The sequence below is a fragment of the Leptopilina boulardi genome, unplaced genomic scaffold (genome assembly GCF_019393585.1).
Source record: "Leptopilina boulardi isolate dan_hultmark-lab unplaced genomic scaffold, ZJU_Lbou_2.1 LbouV2_213, whole genome shotgun sequence".
NCBI classification, from domain to species: domain Eukaryota; kingdom Metazoa; phylum Arthropoda; class Insecta; order Hymenoptera; family Figitidae; genus Leptopilina; species Leptopilina boulardi.
Window position 1 is genome coordinate 4,146,551 of NW_026137767.1, and position 9,314 is coordinate 4,155,864.

The window sequence follows — 9,314 nt, forward strand, 5'->3', positions numbered from 1 at the left end:
AAATTGTCGAGAAGTTTCAAGAATAATTAGTAGCAAAATTGCGCTGAAAATTTTTAGAAATTTTAAAATGCAAATTAAATTTCACGAAAAAAAATATCGTCGAATGTCAATTCAAGCAGTCACCCATCCAAGTACTAACCGCGTCCAACGTTGCTTAACTTCCGTGATCTGATAAGAACTTGTTCCTTCGCCTTGGTGTTTCCGCTGTCTTCCCTTCTAGAAAAAATCAATTGAACACGATTCAGAACGATTGAGTATAAAAATTTTTTAATTGTTTTGAATTGTTTCCAATTGGAGAATATATTTTTTCAATTGATTCGAATTGTTTTCAATCGTGTAAAATAAGTTAGACTTTTTCAATTGTTTTTAATCGGGTGCTATAGGGAGAATGATATACGCACATGCGCAAATGTTAATAATAGGAATAAGAATAGTGTTGAATCAAACAGGAAAGATTTTTTTTCTTCTAAGTGTTTTGTAATATATAGTTTGTTCTGTTAGTGTGTATGTGTCAAATGTATAAAATATAAAGTAAAATTTTTAGTGATGTGGATAATGTCAATATGTTTACTTATCCTATATATGAACAAATCAAGTATGACAACCTTTGAGTTGATAATACATAACCTCAAAAATATAGAAATAAATATAAACAGAAATTAAATAAATAATTAGGAACATAAAAATAAATACAAGAAAAAATTATATCTCTTACATTTTAAAATAATTTCAATTTTTCATTTTTTTAGAACAAAATTTTTAGTTTTTCTAAATTTTAGGTATCCAGCAAATTTTCAAAGAAATTTAAGAAAAAATTTTTCAATATAAATTTTGTTCGATGTTCACCTGAACCCTTGCGAAAAACACCATAATTTTTCAATTAAATATTTTCGAAAAATTTAATCAAATTCTTTAAAAATTCTTAAGAGCATTTGAACCTTCGTGACGTCACAAATCATGGCGCATGACACGCAAACTTCTCAGGTATGTGAAAAGCACAATTTTGAATATTTTTTAAAAAAACCTTTTGGAAAATGTTCAGAATAACATAGACTCTGTCTGTTATGTGCGGAAAATTCAAAATTTTGCGTTTAAAACGTTGTTTAAACAATGTTTAAGTTCCAAAAATGGCCTACAGCGTGTCATGCGCCATGATTTGTGACTTAAACATTGTTTAAACAACGTTTTAAACGCAAAATTTTGAATTTTCCGCACAGAACAGACAGAGTCTATGTTATTCTGAACATTTTCCAAAAGGTTTTTTTAAAAAATATTCAAAATTGTGCTTTTCACATACCTGAGAAGTTTGCGTGTCATGCGCCATGATTTGTGACGTCACGAAGGTTCAAATGCTCTTAAAAAGAATCTTATAATTATTGTAGATATTCCAATATTCGATTATTTAAAAGAAAAATCAATATTTACTGAAATTTAAAAAAATTCATCAATTTAATAAATATTTCAATTTAAAACAATACTTGCTGTATTAGACAAAAATTATTTTTTAAACATTTTTTGGATAAATTATAAACATTTCGTCTTGTGCAGTTTCATTCAAAGATAAATAAAAAAATAAATTTTAATTAATTTTTGCTCAAATATTTGATTTTCTTCTTTGGTGACAAATACATTGATAAATATTTTAATTTTTTAGTTCGGAAAATAATCTTTGAAACAATGATATTTTTCTAGACTGTTTAATTAGTTGCACTTTTTAAAATTTTCAAAAGCTCCCGCCAAACAATAGTTAATGCAATACAATCTATAGAACACGATTGAAAACAATTAAATATAATAAGAAAATCAATCGTTCTCAATTGTAAGAACACGATTAAGAAACACGATTGGGGACAATAGAAATTTCTTTCCTATTGTTTTCAATCGTTTTCAATCGATTTTTTCTAGAAGGGTTGTCTTGATTAATAACTTTGTCGTATAAGTATTGTATCACACCTAACCTCACTTTTAGTGACACGAAGTAACACAAATACACTTTATTATTTTAGGGGCGCTTAAAACATACAGTACTCTCCTGAGCACATGTCAGCTTGTCTATGAAACCCCCCCCCCCCCTCAAAGAAATATATCATGTCATGTACATCTCTTATCCAAGCATATAATTATTTAAATTATTGAGAATCGGTTTCAAATGAACACTATTTTTGTTTTTTCTTTTTTTTGTAAAGTTGAAGTGTATTTGTGTTACTTCGTGTCACTAAAAGTGAGGTTAGGTGCGATACAATACTTATAAGACAAAGTTATTAATCAAGACAAGACAGCGGAAACACCAAGGCGAAGGAACAAGTTCTCATCAGATCACGGAAGTTAAGCAACGTTGGACGCAGTTAGTACTTGGATGGGTGACTGCTTGAATTGACATTCGACGATATTTTTTTCGTGAAATTTAATTTGCATTTTAAAATTTCTAAAAATTTTCAGCGTAATTTTGCTACTAATTATTCTATTATTATTCTATTCTATTATTCTATTTTTAATAGAATTATAATTATACGTATAATTATACGTATTATTATACGTGTCTATATTTTATAATTATTCGTATAATTATACGTATAATTCTTGTTTCAAATTCGTATGTCTTATTTTACGTATAATTATACTCAACCCATTTTCCGTGATATGCACAAACGGATTGAAAAACGAACTTCTCTTGATTCATCTTCTTAAGATTCTTCTTCTTAATAATTAAGAGAACAATAATATTTAAACAGAGCAATAATTTTGTTACGACATGTTAAGATGAAAAAAAACAGAAGGTTAGGACAAACGTAAAGCCTCACTCACCATGCAATTGGGGATCTTTTGTAAAAAAATGGTTGAGCACCTTTTTGTGGCAACTGTCCGGTACGACCGACGACGTCGAAAACACCCAGTATCTGAAAGATACTAAAAAACTCGCTTCACCTTGAGCCAGTCCCATTCTGTGGGAGTTACCTGATGTCGACTTAATACGTTTGTACTATACGAAATGGCAGGGCGAGTTGCATTTTCCAAATACAGTAGAGATCCTACTGCTTCTCTATACAAACTGTTAGGTTGAAATTTTCGAGTGTACACTTCTTCTTTTCTATTTTTCCGGCTATTTTTTGTTGCCTGATTTGTTTGTATAGGTGTAACTACTGGATTAGTTTTCTCGAAACCGAACTTTTTCAACATTTTATCAATGAACTTTGATTGACTTAATTTGATGGTGCGATTTTCGACATCTCTTTCAATTTTGATACTTAAATACTCATTCGGTTTACCTAAATCTTTGATTGCAAACTCTTTACTTAACGTTTCCGTGAAATCATTTAACATTTTGATACTATTGCTCGACAACAAAAGATCATCTACGTACATTAGCACGAATATAAAATCATTTCCAACTCTTTTGACAAATAAACACGGATCGAAATCATTTGAATAAAATCCCAAAGCAAACATGATTTCAGAAAACCTGTTATTCCATTTTTTCGAGCTTATTTTTAAACCGTATAAGGACCTTTCTAATTTCCAAACGAAATCTTTTCTCGTTTCCGAATCGACAGTTACTCCCTCTAAGATTCCCATATAAATTTCTTCCAATTTTCTATAAAGAAAAGGTGTCTCTACGTCCAGTTGTTTTAATTTTAAATCGTACTTGTCTGCTATTGCGATAAATGCTCTTACTAACTATAACCTCGAAACCGGCGCGTAAGTTTCCCTTAAGTCGTATTCGTTTCTATCTTGGAAACCTCGAATAACCCCTACTGAAAATCCCTGTACAAGATCTTGAACAATTTCCTGTACAGGATCAGCAACTGAACTTGTACAAGTTCGTACCAGTTCCTGTACAGGAAAATGCATACGAATTTGGAACAAGTTCATGTGTGAGATCTTGTACAAGATCTGGTGCAAGATCTTGTACAAGAAAGATACTTGTACAAAAAAATGTACATGATCTTGTATAATTTCATGTATAAGTACTTGTACATGAACACGTTCATGTTCTTGCACATGTGTAGTTGTAAAATTTTTTTTTTTAATAAAATTTGAGATTTTGATAATATTTAACCACTAAGATTCGTAACTCATGCATGCTAAAAAATATTGCGCAGCTGTAAAGGTTAAAGTAAACTATTGCGCAGCCTTTGAAGTTTTTAATTTTTAGTAAAGAAAAACATGAATTAACTTGTGCAAGAACATGGACGTGTTCATGTACAAATACTTATACATGAAATTGTACATGAACATTTTCTTGTACAAGCATCTTTCTTGTACAAGATCTCACACATGAACTTGTTCCAAATTCGTATGCATTTTCCTGTACAGGAACTGGTCAGAACTTGTACAAGTTCAGTTGCTGATCCTGTACAGGAAATTGTACAAGATCTTGTACAGGGATTTTCAGTAGGGACCAGTCTAGCCTTGAATTTCTCATTACCTGATTCATCGAGTTTCTTTTTAAAAATCCATCGAGAACTAATAACATTCGGTTTATTGCTTTAACTGTAAATTTTTCTTTTTTCAACGACGCTAAAAACTTGTTTATTTTTAATCGCTGAAAGTTCATTTTGAATTGCTTCACGCCATTTATCTCCATGAGATGAATTGATTGCTTCTCTATAAGCTCCTGGTCAATTTCGAAAAGATTACAGTTTACGTCTTTATAGACCTTAGTCTCTACAAATTTAATATATCTACTTTCGTAAAATTTTTGTTGTTCAAGAATAAACAAGACAAATCCAGTTGGGAGATATCCAACCAAATAACCTCTTAGAGCTTTCACTCCGAATTTTGTACCTACATGTCTAGGTATTCTCGCATAAGCCAAACACCCAAATCTCTTTAGTTGATTTATGTCAACTTTGTATTTAGAATTTAGTCTTACGATCGGAATTTCCATATTTATTGATTTGTGGGGTATTCGGTTGTAAATATACGTCGCGGCTCTAACTGTTAAATCCCACATGTTAGGTGGTAACCTTGAATCAAACATCATTGACCTAACTTTGGACTCTAAAGTTTGTATAAATCTTTCGGCGGTAACATTGTGCTCGGGGGTATCGGGACAAGCTAATTGCAATTCTGCTCCGAACTCGTTTAATATTTCTACCATTTCTCTACTCGTAAACTCTGTTCCACGGTCACATCTAAGATAGCAGAATTTTTGATCGGAACCCAAAGAATTTCTCAAACTACTAACGCACTTTCGGATATTACTTGCAGCTTCATTTTTGTGTTTCATAGGACAAGTAGCTGCGACTCTCGTATAATCATCTATCAATACTAAAACAAATCTAAATTCTTTAGGGTGAGCCGTAGGACTTATTGGTCCCATAATATCTGCATGCAATATCTGCAATGGTTTTTCCGCCCGTGTTCTAATTTGTTTAAACGGTAATTTACAACTTTTGGACATTAAACAAGCTTCGCACTCCGATATACTGGTATCTTTGTTAATCTCATTAGGACTTAATATTCCCTGGTATAATTTGCAAAAATTGATTAAGTATTGTTTAGATGCATGGCCTAATTTGAGATGCCACATCATGGCTGTACTAATACCTTTATTTTTCGACATTATGTTTGTTTCGTAATTTATTTCGGAAATTTCATTAAATTTTTCATCGTTAATATCGAAATTTAGGTCATAAATCTTTCTATCCAAGGCTGTTTTAAAAATCTCATTATTTTTAATATTCTCATCTAATTCTGATTTATTTAAAATATTTTTCGTATTTAAATTATTTCTAGTATCAAGATTTTCCCTCTCTGTACAATGATTTTCTTTTGACTCTACTGAATTTTGTTAATCTCTCTCTTTACTCAAATCTTGATTTTGTACAGAATTTTTAGACCTGGTGTTATAATTGTGTGTGATTACTGGTTCTCCTATCATAGCTACTGAATTTTCATAATTGAATGTTTCTTTGTCATTTTTCGTTATTTTTAATTTAACAAGCCAAAATGGTGATTTGTAAATTCCTGTAATTAGGCTTTTTCTCAAAATGGGATCATAAATGTTTATGCCTTTATTGTCAAGAAATATTTGCAACCCCTGATCAACAAATTCTCTTAGTGATAACAAGTTTTCTGTCAAATCGCTTGAGTACAGAACATCTTTTAATACTAATACCTCATTGTTTTTGTCTATACAATTTATTTCTCCAATTCCCGAAGTTTTTAATTTACTGTTTTTATTAGCACATCTGACGGAAATTTAATTAGATTCATCTATGTTATTGAAAAATAATCTAGATTTACTCAGATGTTCTGTAGCTCCGGAGTCTGCTATAAATTTCACTACTGTATTATCGGGACAATTTTTGTCTACTTTAAAAACTTGGAGTAATTTTTAAGTTACTTTTGTAATAGAACTTAAAACTGGGCAATAGATAATGTGAATCACAGATACTTGTCAAAGAGTAGAGGAAAACGGTGCGCGGAAAGTATGAGCGATCGATTCGAAAATCATGGCATATATGCACACTACCCAAGAAGACTAGATACAGGAGGTCAAACTTCGCTTGATTCCTGTGCATAGAGGGGGAACAAGAAATGGGATAGTGAGACGGCGGAGCAAAATCATTTTGGTCAATGCGCCCCAAATGAATATCTGTTCTGCGCACATTTACACATGTTTATGTCAAACAATCTTTTGTGAAATGTTCTTCACAAATAAACATGACGTTTCTTGCACGAATCCCTTTTTCCTTTTTCAGGTTGTTCCCAATTAATTTTAACCACCTGTTCTTAGAATTCTGTAAATGCAGACAATTATATTAGCATATAAATCTTATTTAGCATATTTATATCTTATATTTCTTTAAACTATTGCCAATTCAATGGATAGTTTATATCCTTATCAAAAAGTATTATATAATCAAGAAATTAATTAAGTTCTACTTAACCTCATCTTTCGGGAAACCAAAAAAAGTTTCCGATTTTCCTTGTTCTCCCCTGGCGGATTGGGAAAACCGAGTTGTAACCGAATTGGGTTACGATTCGGTTACGATTCGGTTACGTTTCGGTTCATTGTGAAATATTATCATTAATCGACGAAATATGTAGTAAATAACTATTAGGAATGGTTAATATACATTAAGAGTGCTTATTTATGCAATAATAATAATAAATTAAGATATAATTAATTAATAATAAGTGTTTTAAGTGTACAGTGCATACAGTTGTTGAATTACCATATATATGTATATTACCATAAGCGGCAGCTGTGATACGCGCGTTAAACCCTAGATGGCGTTAAGGATGACTTTGTGAATGAATTTCTAAAATTAAGCCCTTGAGTGTCAAATGTGTAAGTGAATATATAAGTTTTAAAAAAATAGATCAATTTATTAAAACAACTTTTTTGATTTGTACAAATATAAAAAAAAATTTTATAACGAACAAAAATTTTTTTAATGAGAAATAGTTTTTTTTGTGTCAAAATTAGTCTTTCTCATTTCATTGAGGACAAAAAATTATTTTAAGAATAAAAAATTTTTTTGGAAAAAGTTTTTTTCAAAATTAATCTTTCTCATTTTATTGATGAAAAATAAATTATATTAAGAAAAAAAATGTTTATTTTTGTTATTTGTTTAATTATTATTATTATAATAATTATTATTTAAAATTATTTTTGTTGTATGTTTAATTATTATTATTATTATTATTATTATTATAATTAAACAAATAAGAAAGACACACAAAAAAAACTATTTCTCATTAAAAAAATTTTTGTTCGTTATAAAATTTTTTTTTATATTTGTACAAATCAAAAAAGTTGTTTTAATAAATTGATCTATTTTTTTAAAACTTATATATTCACTTACACATTTGACACTCAAGGGCTTAATTTTAGAAATTCATTTACAAAGTCATCCTTAACGCCATCTAGGGTTTAACGCGCGTATCACAGCTGCCGCTTATGGTAATATACATATATATGGTAATTCAACAACTGTATGCACTGTACACTTAAAACACTTGTTATTAATTAACTATTTCTTAATTTATTATTATTATTGCATAAATAAGCACTCTAAATGTATATTAACCATTCCTAATAGTTATTTACTACATATTTCGTCGATTAATGATAATATTTCACAATGAACCGAAACGTAACCGAATCGTAACCGAATCGTAACCCAATTCGGTTACAACTCGGTTTTCCGAATCCGCCAGGGTCGCTACTATTGGTACAATTTAGTAAACAGCAAATTCGCACCACTATCATATAACATTCACATTAATCACAAAAAATTTATTTATTATTTGTAAAAAAAGCCGACAAGAATGCAGTAAAAACAAAACATTGCGCGGCAGAAGACACGTGGGGTGCAAACCAAGAATTCAATGTTTATTGATGTGATTGTGTTTGTATGCGCAGAATACAAATTCATTTGGGGCGCATTAACCGAAATTATTTTTGCTCCGCCGTCACGCTGCCCACTTCCTTAGTATTCCCCCACTACTGAGTTTCACCTCCTGTATCTAGTCTTCTTGACACTACCATAAGTATAATTGACGTGAAAGTTAAAATTTCTAAGTCATAAAACACAAAAATAAAAGCCAAATAGTGATCTCGCCCCACTCTACTCTACTCTATTGTTTAAAAAATACTTCAAAATTATTTTTAAAAATTTAGCTAATAGAAATAATTTGATTGAAACATTTAGTATTTAAATTAAATAATGTATTTTTTTACATCTAATAAATAAAATAATAATAATAAAATCCTAAACATACTAAAATAATTCTTCAATATATAAAAATTATTGAGAAAAAATCTGAACTTTTGACATCACGAAATATCCCCCTGTTTCTCGCAAGTGGTAAAGAATCACTTCGTTTAATATATAAGGACGATGAGAAAGTACATTTCCATCGTGCGAAACTGTGCAAGCGTCGGTCCGTCGATGTTATATAAATGTATATGCTTGCGTATTAGTGCTAAGTTCGTGTTAGGTTAAAATGTGTGAGGTAGGGGTAATATATGTGTTTGGTTATAATACAACTATATAAATGTATGTATAGATGTATACATGTATGTATACAGTAAACACAAGGGAATGAGAGAATTTCTTTCTTTATTTTTTCATTGGTCGACCGGAAATTGATTTTGCTGAACTGTCGCAGAGACTTTGAGAACACTGTAGAGCAAGCTCCGCGCTTGTTATTTTCCTCGACTGTCGACAAAACGTTTTAACGCTGGCGCTGTAAGGCAACCGTTTAGGTTTTCGTTTTCCTCGACTGTCGCTGAGTCTTTTAAACACTTTTTCTAAATTCTTTTTAAGTGTAACCTACTTTCTCAACAGCCTGTTTAC